Here is a 14,866-nt window from a genome sequence, read left to right on the forward strand (position 1 = left end):
AAGCATAGTTTTAGAAATATTGACGAACAACGAAAAAAAACTACTAATTTACCGGCTTCTCTCCCAGCTCCCTCCCAAACCTGACGCTCAAAATGGTGTAACTTTTTACTGAACAATATGTGGACCATATAGAACATTTTGGTGTTGGAGGAAAACTTTTACTTTGGATGTTTGGGTTAGGCCTTTTTTTGGACCAGTTATACTATACTACCTCCGTTTGGAACCATTCATTTTAGAAAGATTACGCATAGTGCCTTTTTTATTTCAAATTTAATGTAGAACAATTTTGTATAGAGGGTTGTTCATGCTAAACCGCATAGTTTTAGAAATATTGGCGGAAAACTTAAAAAACTACGAATTTACAAATTTCTCCCCCTCTTCCTCCCAAACCCGACGCTCAAATTGGTGTGACTTTTTTCTGGACATTGTGTGGACCATATAGAACAATTTGGTGTTGAAGAATAACTTTCACTTTGGATGTCTGGGTTATGCCATCTTTTGGATCAACTATACTATACCGGAATAAAAAAGTGTCATGAGGAAGTTAATATTTTTTTAAGTGTGGGTCCAAGGTCTATATACCAAGAGCTTCTGTATGTAATAAAATAATATAATGTTTGGAATATAACAGCAGACTACCTACCTAGTAATTGGTGTCTACGGTTCGCCAATTATAACAAGTTACGACGCACTAAATAAAGACTCTGAAATACACTGTTGTACAACAAGTTTTTCAAATTATAAATAATTTTCCGAAAAAAGAAACCAACACAATAAGTAATGATGGACATCTGACCTTAAGGTATCTTCTATACAAAACATTCTTCTTACGCAAGCACTTCGAATAAAAGAAGAATACGGTTAATCAACACACTCGATGCTTGTCCGTATTTGTTAATTTTTTGCATATTCTCGATGCAAATAACAGTTTTTGCAATCGCTGGTTTCAAAAGGCCGAATGACAGGATGTGGTAATATCGTGCACCTCCAACTATCGTGATTAGAGGTTTGAGCCGGGTATGCATATGGCCGGGATCACAATTACGGACGGTACTCCTGAGAGAGGAGTACCGTTTTGACGAAAAACGCGTGATTCGAGAAAATACTGTAATTAGAGTAGGAATCTGTCGGTTTTTGCTATGCTAATTGAAGAAAAATATTTTAAAATGTAAATTTGTTGTGCAGGTCATCAACGGATCGCTAGACAAGTAGGTACTGAAAAAGATGCCGAACAATATGTGATAGCAGCTGAAAGATGAAGATGAAAGATACTAGTTACACCAGAAGTTTCACTTCATTGTAAAGTTTTTATTTATTTATTAACTTCTTTCGACCATCCCTAGTTTATTATAAGCCTGTATAGAGCCATTTTCGTTTAATTATCTTTATCTCATTATCTTCCAATCTGTTATCCGTCTAAAATAGTCAGGTAGTTAGGGTCCAAATCCTTCTTTGATTTCGTATTATTCAACGTTCGCGTTGAATAGTAAAAAACCGAAAAAACTAAAAGCACTACCAGATCGACTGTCGCCTCTAACGAAAACCTGCATCAAATAACATAAATAAGAGAATTTGTATGAGACGGACTCAGTCATTATCTTGCTGTCGCGTGTTATAAATGTAAATAAATGTCGAAAATAAATAGTACAAAATAATTGTATATTAATACAAGAATAAAAAACCGCTAAACGCCGTAAAAATGAGTGGCGCATAAAATATTCCAGCTAAAAAGATCTGATATGAATATTACGTGGCGCGAAAATGGATTTTCATTTGATGCAAAACAAAATTCTAGTTTTATTTTAAAAGATTTTTCCATAATATTTGCTAAATTTGAAGTAAACGCGCCACAAAAGAGTAACTTTGATACAGTTTGAATTTTTAAACTCTTTTGTGGCGCGTTTACTTCAAATTTAGCAAATATTATGGAAAAATCTTTTAAAATAAAACTAGAATTTTGTTTTGCATCAAATGAAAATCCATTTTCGCGCCACGTAATATTCATATCAGATCTTTTTTAGCTGGAATATTTTATGCGCCACTCATTTTTACGGCGTTTAGCGGTTTTTTATTCTTGTATCAGGAGTTTTTCAAAGTTATTTATAAATTAAATGTATGAAGTTGAATGCAATGTTCCCCTATTACACGTCAAGCTTTATAAATGGTCATCTTTGTTGCATTATATCCCAAATGATCTAGTATCCATCGAATGTACACTAGATTTTTTTCTATTCGAAAATAGATTGAAACAAAAATATTGAGATGGCCGGTAAATGAAGTCGGATTGCCCGTTGCCAGATCAAATTTAGCGTCGTAACCACTACAACTACATAAACCATTTCGGGGATAATCGTTAATTGGATTATACTTTTGAAGCTTAATAACTTCTAAACGGCTTAACGGATTTTGATCAGTAAACATGAGTCTGAAACGTATTGACCAGTAGTATCTGATGGATCTAAGATCAAGTATGATAACTGAAGCTATTACAGGAATTATTGAGCTTGAGAAACCGTTTTTCCCACAGGAAATAGATTTTATCATACTGATGAAGCCTATAACCTAAAAAATTCTAATTTTCCCGGATATAAGGTATACACCGTTAGATTCGTCTTGAGTCCTTCTGGCGCAATTCGTAGGTTGAAATGTTGAGTAATTGTCGAAAAACCAAAATTTTCAAAAGTTTAGTTTTTCGGCTATACTGAGCTGTGTGTATGTCTGATCCTGACGGATTAGATACCATTTGAAAGCTTAAGTCAATACTATTGATTTGATGTATTTGCGGTTCTCCTGCCTCTTCTTGATCCGAATATATATACCTCCAAAAAATATGCCGTTTTGTACCTACCAAGTCCTATAGCTGGATTTTGGGTGGTCAAAAGTTACAAACTACACCGGTTCTAAATCGGCCCTGACCCCCTCTTCAAACACGGAGAAAAAATATCAAATCGGTTTAACTTTCAAACACACATACATACATATCCACAAACATTTTCCCTTTTTTAAATAAAAATTGAGTCACATTTCTAAGCTCTATAACTTTTGAATGGTATAACCGATTTTCAAAATTAGACATGCGTTGGAAAGGTAATGATCAGTTCTATTAGAAACCGCAAAGGTTGGACTTTGAATTTCGTGTATATAATAGTGTCGCGTGTAGGGGGTGTATTTCTGCGCCACTGGCGAGAACTGCCGTTCTCTGGTAATTTTTTCGATATAAAACTAACAGCTTCGATAACCACTAAATCGAAAACTATTAATTTTATCAAAAAAATGTATAATGAACATTTTTTGCTTATAATTAATGTTTTTACCAGCATTTGCGGTCAAAATATAATAAAAAATTTCCACCCTCGAGATGAGGTGGCAACCACCCCATGGTAAAAGCGTCTTTCTGCATCATATAGATTTTGATCCTTGGACTATCCACTACTTATTGTCAAATTTTCAAGCAAATCTATCCATTCTGTAAAAATTGCGAAGTGAAAAATTTCAGTTCTTGGACTAATTATACATTTGGAGCTCTATAACTTCTGAACGGCTTACGTGATGATGATCACTAAACATGAATTTGAAACGTATTGACAAGTAGTATCTGATGCATCCAAGATCGAGTATGATAACTGAACGTATTACAGGAATTATTGAGCTTGAAAAACCGTTTTTTCCATAAAAAATAGATTTGATCACACTTTTGAAGCCTATAACTTAAAAATTCGAATTTTCCCAGATATGACGTATACACCGTTAGACGCGTCCTGAGTCCTTCTACAAACGCTCAGTTATTGGCGCAATTCGTAGGTTGAAATTTTGAGTAATTGTCGAAAAACCAAAATTTTCAAAGTTTAATTTTTCAGTTTTTTGGCTATGGTGAGCAGTGTATATGTCTCAGCTTAATTGCTTAAGTGCCATTTGAAAGCTTAACTTAACCCTATTGATTTGGTGTGTTTGCGGTTTTCCTGTCTTTCCTTGAACCTAAGATATATATGCTCAAAAAATATGCTATTTTGTATCTACCTAGTCCTCTAGCTGGCTTAAGGGTAGTCAGAAGTCAAAAATTAGACCGGTTCTGAATCGGCCCTCACACCCTCTTGAAACACAGAAAAGAAAATTCAGATCGGTTTAACTTTTCCACACACATACATACATACATACATACATATCCACAAACATTTTCCATTTTTTAAATAAAAATTGAGTCATATTTCTGAGCTCGATAACTTTTGAATGGTATAACCGATTTTTAAAATTACACATGCTTTGGAAAGGTAATTATCTGTGCTATCAGAAGCCGCAAAGGTCAGGCTTAAATTTTTGAAATTTTTGGGAGTTTTGGGGACGAGAACGAAAAACAGGCTTTAAATGGGAAGGGCCGTAAAATCCACACCCTTGGACCAAAATTGATGGTTGACATATGAATGGACGAGTCTTTTCCTAAACTTTAAGAAGGGATTTGGCCCAATTTTCAATTCAGTCAGGTTTAGAAAATCGAAAATTTCGTGTATATATAGTGTCGCATGTAGGGGTGTTGTGCGCCACTGGTGAGAACTGCCGTTCTCTGTGGATGTATATGTTTTAGTAGAAATAGGTGTGTATAAATAAATTAAAACTAAAGACTAATAAATTCAGTAAAGAAATCGTTTCAATATAACACTTCAAAAGATACGAGAGGGAGGGGACTTTCAGCTAGCACTGTATACCAATTTTAATAGAATTAATTTTAATTTTTTTTATAAACTTTCGACATTCCCTAGTATATACTATCATATCCCTGTATAGAGCCTGCCATTCTCGTTTAATTAACTCATTATCTTCCAATCTGTTATCCGTCTAAAACAGTCCATTACTTTCAAAGCCGTAAACCCAACGAGCGAGTACATTTACGAGCGGAAAAAACTGATTTGTGCCAGAATATTACAGATTTGCGGTAAGAAATAGTTGTAGTTTCAAATTGAGTTCGCCGATAAAACGTTGAAACAGAGTGAATTTTAGGAGGGAGAGAGTCTGGTCTCGACAAAATACATTGGGGGAGGGTTAATTCATACATATATTTCGTCTGTATACCACTCCTGGGGTGAAACGGGTCAAAGACCCGTCTGGTGACTAAAATTTTTGTGTATGGATTGTTTGTGTGTGTTTGTCGATTAATTTTCCACGCTATTTTTTGGACTCGTTTAAATTGCATAGTCTGTCGTCTCGCAAATTAAGTCTATGTCTGTACATTAACATTTTTGTACAGGTTGGATTTCCATAAATACTGCAACAATAGATATCTAGGTATACAGGGTGAGTCACCGTTGGCGCAATGTTTTATCATGGCTAAACACTAAAAATTTAGGAAATTCTAACCATTCAGTGAAACGTGGTTTATTTAGGGAATATTTTAAGATCATGATTTTTTGGTTTTGAGTTTATTATATATTTCATATATTTAAGTTTCTGTTTAGACATTTGATTTTCCGGAAGTTACAAAATCCAAAAACAATTCATAACTCTCAAAATCAATAAATCTAGCCAAATACCATTTTAATGTTCAATAATAAAGCATATTCTTGCCCTGAAATTCTGTTTAACGACAATTTTTGTTTCTAAGAAAAATAAGGATTTCTAAGGTGTTCATAAGTAATAAGGCATAACTATATTTGCAAATTCAAAAGAATGAACATAGGCTCGTAAACATAATAGTCCAGAGAAATAAGATTTTTCTCGTGACACATCCCCCTCCGGGCCGAAACCAAATTTTTTGAGTAGTATGGACGTCTTTATTAATATCCTATATGTTTCCTGCAGCCGATTTTGATGATATACATAGTTATAAACAAATGAAGATCAAAAAACGGTAAATTTTCGTTTTTTTCCTCTATTACTAAAAAGTGAAGCATTCTAAACAAATTTGGGAATAAGAAACTCATAAATCATATAAAAAACTTCAATATGGCTTTCGCTGTTGCTTATTTGTTGCTTAAAAAATTGCAAAATAAGTCATAAATTTTGAGATTTTATAAATGTTCATAACTTATGTAAAAATTAAGTTAGAACCTTCTTGTTACACGGAATGCTGAGACTTCTTGTGGGGGAGTGCAATTAGAACGAAAAGATACAATGTTTCGGAAAAAATCAAACAAGGTTATATTTTTCTAAAACTTTTTTTGTTAGTTTATAAATATGTTAAAGTAAAAAGTTCTACTCACAAATTTCGCCGCTAATTGTTTATTAATTGTTTAAACAATAACAATTGTTTTGTATAAATAATGTTAAGCATATGGGTGAATTCAACATTTTTTTTGATAAAAAACGTTTTTATTTTAGTTTTGATTATGCTGAACCCGAATCTGACATTACAATTTGCAAATTCAAAATGGCGGATTCAAAATGGCGGATTTTTTCCTAAAAATCCTTAAAAAGTAGTTGTAAAATCCGAATTTTTTTTATAAAACGTGTTTGTTTACATATATGTGGATATTTTTGAGAGGTTGCTGAACCTGATTCAAATTTTGATAATTTAAATTATAAAATGGCAGATCCAAAATGGCGAATAACTTAAAAAATAAGTTATAAAATCATAATTTCTTTACAAAATGTATTTATTTCTACATATATTTATTTTTGAGAGCTTTGATAAACCTAACTTAAATGTTAACATTATAAACTATAAAATGGCGGATCCAAAATGCGGATTTTCTAAAAAGAGCATTTTTCTAAAAAAATTATTGTCTTTATTTTTAACAGGTTGTTGAATCTGAATTAAAGATTAAAAATTAAAATTTCAAAACGGCGGATATTTAAATGAAAAACAAGTAGAATCCAATCAAACAAATATGGAATTTCATTCTTAAAAAAAAGATAAACAAATAATTTTCACAATATTAAAAATTAAAATGTATTAGAAAGAATATTAAACAAAAACAAATTTTTGATTAGAAGGGTATAGTTACATATTGGAATATAGTTTTTAATTCCAAACAACTTTTCTTTATAAAAATGTTCGATATTGTGAAATATAAAGGTACTTTACTCTTGAGTGAAATTCATATTTTTTGACATACCACGTACAAAATTAACAAAATTTGATATTTGATGGTTGCATCTTATGTTATATATACGATGCAGAGTATTTTATAAAGAATAACTTTTTTCGTAAAATTCATATTAAAAAAGTTATCAATAGGTTCCAAGTTACGCAGACATACTGTATAAGTATGGGAAATAAGCCACAATTAAAATGAAAAAAATAATTTTATTAACGTTTCGACGCCCAAATCGGGTGCCGTTGTCAAAATACAAAATATTACTAGAATAAACAAAAGTGTTGTTGCTAAGCAAAAAAATTCTTCTAAAAATTTATTTAATCTGACTCATTTATATTGGCAATTCATACATATATTATACATTTTAAATTTTTTTTTTCATTTTAATTGTGGCTTATTTCCCGTATAAATAATTAATCATAAAAATGCCACAAGGAAATAGCTTCAGAACAACATACTGTATAAGAGCTAAAAAAATTTTTTTTGTTGAACATTTATTATTGTTGAAGCTTATTATTAAATGTATTTTAGGTAAGTTTTACAGAAAAAGTTTTGATCACTATGTATATACATTTTTTCAGCTGGTAATTTTAGGTTTTTGTATTACATTTTTGTTATCATTCTTAGTTTTCTCAAAAAGAAATTTTTTATTTCATTTTTAAAATAAAATAATTCAGTGATTTTTAAAGATTACATCCCAGGCTTTAAAAAAATAGCAAAAAAATTGTATTAGATTTATTCAAACTTGAGTAATACCGTCTTAAAGTGGTGGGAATTCTGTAAAACTACGAAGTTTTCAAAAATTACATTTTTTGAGACGTCGTATTATTTGAATTAAATTTTTGAGATTTTTTTTTTAATAAAACATCGTTTAGTAAGATGATTGAGAGGTAAGTTGTGCAAATTTGGGAGTTTTATAAATAAAATTTTATTAGTTACACATTTTTAAATCATTTTTAAACAAAATTCATGTAAGGCTCACTTTCCGCTCACACCGTACTTATGTCCATAAATTTTATTTCTTTATATTACAACCATAAGATAGCTTATTTCATCTTCTTTCATGTACAATTCGTAAAATTTCATTTGATCTATTAGTTAAAGAATTACATTAAAAAAACTCAACCGTGCAATTTTTCCAACGCTAGTTTACAGTGCGACAATGTGTGTGAGAAGGGTGACTTTAGCGTTATAAATAAAAAATTAAAGAAGCTAGAGATTTAATTTTAGAAAAATCTTTATATAAGGTTTTTTTTGTAAAATTTTCTGAATTTTTCAATGGTCAAGTCAGTTTTTTTCTAAAAGTTGTATTTTCGGAGTTATTTAAAAAAACATCTAACTTCGCTGTTCATTTGTTTAATAAAAAATGAAGCACCCACTTCTCGAGTAGAACTTTTTGATATGTTGTTTATTAAACATTTCTTTATGAAATTACAAAAAGTTTTATATTGTTTGATTTTTTTCGAAGTGAAAATCTAAATGCACTCCCGTATTGTGATTAAATTATATTTCAAATTTCAAAGAAATTGGTCAAATAGTTTAAAAGTTATTTAATTTGTTGATCCTAAATTCATTTTTTTGCAACACTATAAGTCGGAAAATTATGAGGTTACAGTAATACTTCGGACAGTTTATGAAATAAGAACATTTATACTATTAACTTAATTAAAAAAAAAATGAGAAAAAGTAATTTTAAACAGTGTAAAATTATTTTGCGAAAACATGTCGATTGTTTGCTTACTTATAAACAATTAGAATATCTTTTTAACCGTTACCCGTAGAAAAATTATTTTTTCATATTTAGAAAGACTGAATTTTTATACACATTTAGAAAGAAAAACAATAATTGTCCTAGGACAATTAGGGACGAAGTTAGCCCCCTCCTTTTTTAATTCACATGTTCTTGCAAAATAATTTTGCAATATTTACAATTATTTTTGTCATTTTTTTTAATTAAATTAATAGTGTAAATCTTCTTCTTTCATAAACTATCCAAAGTATTACTGTAACTTCATCATTTTCTGACTTATAGTGTTGCAAAAAAATTAATTTGGAATAAACAAATTAAATAACTTTTCAACTATTCATTGATCAATTGCTTTGAAATATAGGGTATGATTTAAGCACCAGAAGTCTCAGCATTCTGTATATAATAAGAAGGTTCTAAGTTAATTTTTACATAAGTTATGAATATTTATAAAAACTCAAAATTTATGATTTATTTTGCAATTTTCTAAGCAACCAATAAGGATATACATATTCAGTGAACGCCATATTGAAGTTTTTTATACGATTTATGAGTTTCTTACTCTCAAATTTGTTTAAAATGCTTAACTTTTTGGTAATAGACGAAAAAAGTGAAAATTTACCGTTTTTTTATCTTCATTTGTTTATAACTAAGTATATCATCAAAATCGGCTGCAGGAAACATATAGGTTATTATTATAGATGTCTAGAATACTACTCAAAAAATTTGGTTTCGGCCTGGAGGGGGTTGTGTCACCAACAGGATATTTTTTTCCTTATTTCTCTGAACTATAAGGGCTATCTGACATCCCTCGTATATCACAATAAAAATCTGACCAAGTATATTCAAATGGGAAATAAGCCACAATTATATATTTTAAATATATTTTAAAGTCGTCTACTTTAAAATGTATAATACGTGTCTGAATTGCCGATATAAATGAGTCAGATTAAATAAATTATTAGAAGAATTTTTTACTAAGCAACAACATTTTTGTTTATTTAGTATTATTTTGTATTTTGACAACGACACCCGACTTGGGCGTCGAAACGTTAATAAAATCATTTTTAGGTAAAATTGTGGCTTATTTCCCATTTGAATATACTTGATTATAAAAAAAAAATGCCACAAGAAAATAGCTTCAGAACAACATTAAAAATCTGACCTTTTATTTGATAGATTCGAAACGCGTGTATCGGAATTTCTTCTTTAATTTCTGAAAAGTTGCTATATACTTCTGAAAAAATGTGTCTATCCAAACAATAAATTGCTTCTAGGAATAAATGGAGCGCACGTGCGCTAGTTGTTTCGATCGATCAATTTTTTAAATGCACACGCGGTCGTATCGAATTTGACACGAGTTTATGATTCAGTGCAATTGGGTAATCAAAAGAGACGAACGTGCGGATAGTTCCGCACAAACAACTGCCATGTTGTTTAGTATAAAACAACAAGAATTGTGTAACTGAATACTTTCTCGAGTATATTCATTTCTCTTTGTTTACTCTGGTATTAGCAGTTTCAAACGTTTCATTGTTTTTCGTTACGATATAATCAATAGTAATAAATAAGCAAGTGGTTAAAGTTTACTATTATTGACTTCTTCTATAAGACCTTTGCTCTGTTTTTGTCCGATGTATTTGTAATGGTGGTTTTCCACTTAAGGGACAAAACACAAACTCGTGTCGAATATAATAAAACTGCAACTTTTCGCAAACTTTTTTAAGACTAACGTGTTCTGAAAGAGTTGGGCGAGAACCACACGCTGCAGCGCTACGCTGTGGATCCACAAAGTAGTTTCCGATGATTAGCCGTAAATTCCTATGCAAATCAAACGTACTACAAACAGTGCCCAGCCACAGTCGCTCGTCTGGGATGGAACGTCCACTCCACATAAGAACCCACGGCCAATCATCGGAAACTACCACAGTATATAGAGGTTCCACAGTAAAATCACTCTTCTGTCGGCGCTTTGATCTCAGGAAGTAATACCGGCAGTACGCAATTGGTAATTCACCAGCGGTGGATGTGGGTTTTCCCTGTTAAAAGCCGTACGTTTCTATGCGAATAGCAATGCGAGAGTGGTGCAAAAGCGACTGCCAACATTGCGCGGCCGCCATGCGCGACTACAGATTTTACTTTCAATTTTTCGGAGAGTGGTTCTACTGTCCCTCTTTATACCGCATTTATACTCAGTCCTCTTGGACAGGGAATTGGGTAGTGAAGTGGGTAGCGTGAATGTGTAAATAGCTCACTCGCGCTGCTGCTCGTCATGCTATTGCCATTGCACCTACATACCCAAAGAGTCGGTTTTTGTGGCGGAAGTCAAAAGAGAGGCAGCGCGAATACGAGTGGGTATTTACATTCAGCTACTCTCTCTCTCTCTCTCACTTGCCGCTTAAAGCCTGGGTTTCCTCGAAAGCGGCACCGACAAACAGCGATCGTAGCACTGCGATGAATTACGTCAGATTACGGTGAAAAATTCAAGGTTCTTCACTGGGGCAATGGAATGTGCAAGCTCAGCAAGCGGTGGCTTCCAACGCATCCTTGGAAACCAACGCTATTATTTTGCATGGTACAGTTTTTTATGGTCATTCATCGCAGTGTTACGATCGGAGGTTGTCGGCACCGCTTTCGAGGAAACCAGCGCTTAAGGGAGCAAGACGATGTTGTTGTCACATTCCTTTCTTGTGAGTCGTTCGGTAATGAGTTGTGAGGACATTGGCGAGGAACTGATGTGAACACCTCACTCGAGTCGATATCATATTTCGGGCAATATTTCCGTCAACGGCAGCAGTAATGGCAATAGCTGAGTATAAATCCGGCATATATTGTCCTTTTCATGATCATTTTTCAGTGCGTAACAAATGATAGGAAAAAGGGTAAGTCCGTGATAATACACATTTATGACATTTATTCTAACATGACATTTTAGTTAAATCTGACAGTTGTCACATTTTATTTTCAATTTGGAATAAAAACAAATCAATTGTGTCTATTGCATTTATAAAATGGTATTTTCTTTGATTTGTATAGTCTTATAAATTATATAGATTATATTTGTAATATTATTATCTAATTAAAAAAAAATATTTTTTTATTATGGCGCAATCTATCGACAACTAGAATAACTAGAATAAATGTTATAAAAATGTCACCGACGAAATGTAATCACCGACGTGCCTTTTTTTCTGTTACATACAATTTAATGCGTTAGAAAGAAATCGAAAAACTGTGACGCACTGAAAGATGATCATGAGAAATACTGTACTATGAAACTACTTTGTGGATCCACAGCGTAGCGTTGCAGCGTGGTCGGTCTGTTTTGAACCTTATGCAGCCGAACCAAATGAGGATTTATCCCTAAAGAGACTTGTGACTCTTTTGTGAAGCCACAAGGTTACTAAACGGTTGGACATTCGGAACGGCATCAGGAAGAGCTTAGATTGGAGCCTCTGCTGATTCTAGCAGATATGGGAGTCTGGAGCAGCCTGAGCCCCAGAAAGGCCTTCTTATTCTTAAAGTTCCCTCTCCTATCGGAGGTTGGATATCATAATGGCTATGGTCACTTTGTTTGCTGCTGCTCTGAACAGTTGTAATGAATTACAGTTAAACCATTCTCTAAGGTTCCTCAGCCAGGAGATGCGTCTTCTTCCTATGCTTCTTCTTCCTTGGTTCCTTCCTTGCATAATAATTCTCAGCAACTCGTATTTTTCTCCTCTGGTAATGTGACCCAAATATTCCAGTTTTCTAGTTTTTATACTCTTCATAATTTTTAACTCCTTATTTAAACGTCGTAGCACTTCAACATTGGTAATCCTTTGAACCCACTGAATTTTCAAAATTCTTCTGTAACACCACATTTCGAACGCTTCTATTCTTCTTATGTGTTGTCTCTTCAATGTCCAAGCTTCCATTCCGTATAGCAATATAGAAAATATGTAACATCGTAGAGCCCTCAATCTGAGAGGCAACTGAAGGTCTTTGTTTGTAAGCAGTGTCTTCATTTTTATAAATGCTTGCCTTGCAGTTTCAATTCGGACTTTATTTCTTTGCTTTGGTCATTTTTGTCATCGACCCAGGTTCCCAGATATTTGTATGTCTTTACTTTTTCTATTTGGGTTTGCTCTATCATTAACCTTTCAATTCCATGTTCTGTTTTTGAGACGATCATAAATTTAGTTTTTTTCTTGTTTATTTTTAGTCCGTATCGAATGCAATAATCGTTAATTATATTTAGAAATTCTTGTAGCGATTCCAGGGTGTCTGCCGTTATAACGGTGTCATCAGCGAATCTTATGTTATTTACTATTCTTCCGTTTATAGAGATTCCATCACTTAGCTCCGCTATCGCTTCCTGAAATATGGTTTCACTGTATAGGTTAAACAGTAGCGCCGACAGAACACAACCCTGTTTTACCCCTCTCTTTATATCAATATTCTCGGATTCTTGTTGTTCTTTCTTTATATTGGCGTCTATATCCCTGTTTTTCAATAATTCTATTAGTTTTTCTTGTCGGACCCTGTCGAACGCTTTTTCAAAGTCGATGAAACAGGAATAAATATACAGGTTCGTATCTAAGCATCTTTGAGAGAGGACATTAAACGCAAACAATGCCTCTCTTGTTCCAAGTCCTTTGCGGAACCCTACTTTTGTGTCATCCATATCATATTCTAGCTTTCTGTATAATCTTCCATGAATCACCTTTAGAAATATTTTGAGGGTATGGCTTATTAATGATATTGTCCTATAGTCCGAACAATCTTTGGCATACATTGTTTTTGGTATTGTTACAAAGGTGGACACCAACCATTCCTGAGGGATTTTTCCGGTTTTATATACTTCATTAAACAGATCCAGTAGTACAGGTAGAGTTTCATCGTCTAGACATTTCAGTAATTCTGCAGGTATTTCGTCTGGACCTACAGTTTTTCCGTTTTTTGCGTTTCGTATTGCTTGTTCGATTTCCTCCATTATGATCTCTGGTCCCAGAAAGGCCGAAGACCCCTTATGAACTAAGTCCGCAAGATGGGGGTGATACAATGGACACGCCTTAGGAGATAAGTGTCTGAAGGTCTCACAAATGGGCCCTGTACCGATCTACCATAACCACAATAGATCATATCTAAAGGTGGTAAAGTTTTCAAAAAGCTGTGGACTGCTGAAGAAATATGTACCTTAATAGATGCTTATCGGGAAAATAGATATTTGTGGTACCCAATAGTAACTATAAATTTAAAATTAAAAAAAATGGACTCCTACAAAGGAATTGCCCAATTGTTTGACACTAACTGGTAGAAATTTAAAGAGAAATTAAAAGCATAATTTCACAATGTCATCGTGAAAGAAGCTATAAAAAAGAAATCTGGTGCAGGACAGAATTTGACATGTAATTTTGAGTTTTGTACATGGTAGAAATAAACCCTATTTTCCAAGAAATTCAGTATTGACCAGACACGACTAAAAACAAAAGTCTCTGTCTCTAAACATGTTGGTTGGTTCTAGAAGAAAAAACTGAACAAAATGTAGGTAGTCCGCTTAATGGAAACAAGAGTTTTCTTGTTCTTAAACTCTTAAGCTTCTTAAACTCTATTAAACTTTTATTAAATCTTCTGTGACACAATTATGTCACCTTACTGTTTTCAGCTCCCAGACTAACAGGCGCCTAAATAATAAAATAGTAGTCAACCGCGTAAAGTCAGTTTTGTAACACTTCACTAACATTCTTTAGAAATCAATCATTTTAGAAATGCAGAAATAAGGCTACTTTCAGAAGTAAGGTCATAAATTACATCAAGTTTAAATATAAAAAGTCACAAAAAATCGAACTAACTATAGTTTATTCGCTTAAGCTGTGCACTAGATGTAAACAATAGTTCACAGCGATGTCGTCATCGGCAACGAACGAGATGGCTATTCCGTTCAGGTTTTGAATATTTTTTGATAACAGTTACTTGTTAATCGCGTAAATTATTCATTAATTTAATTAATAGGACTATTTGTTCACTATCTGTGTATTCATTGATTACAATAATTCATATACTATAGAATAAAAACTAATAATCGAGAAAAGGGAAAAAGTGATACACT

At 32.8% G+C, this 14,866-nt stretch overlaps 1 protein-coding gene across 3 annotated transcripts in view; it reads left to right on the forward strand.

Moving 5' to 3' along the window:
• Positions 1–14,866, forward strand: part of LOC126891786 (ribosomal protein S6 kinase alpha-5-like) — a 570,345-nt gene that overhangs the window by 455,086 nt on the left and 100,393 nt on the right. The window lies entirely within an intron of this gene.

The sequence above is a fragment of the Diabrotica virgifera genome, chromosome 9 (assembly GCF_917563875.1).
Source record: "Diabrotica virgifera virgifera chromosome 9, PGI_DIABVI_V3a".
NCBI lineage: Eukaryota > Metazoa > Arthropoda > Insecta > Coleoptera > Chrysomelidae > Diabrotica > Diabrotica virgifera.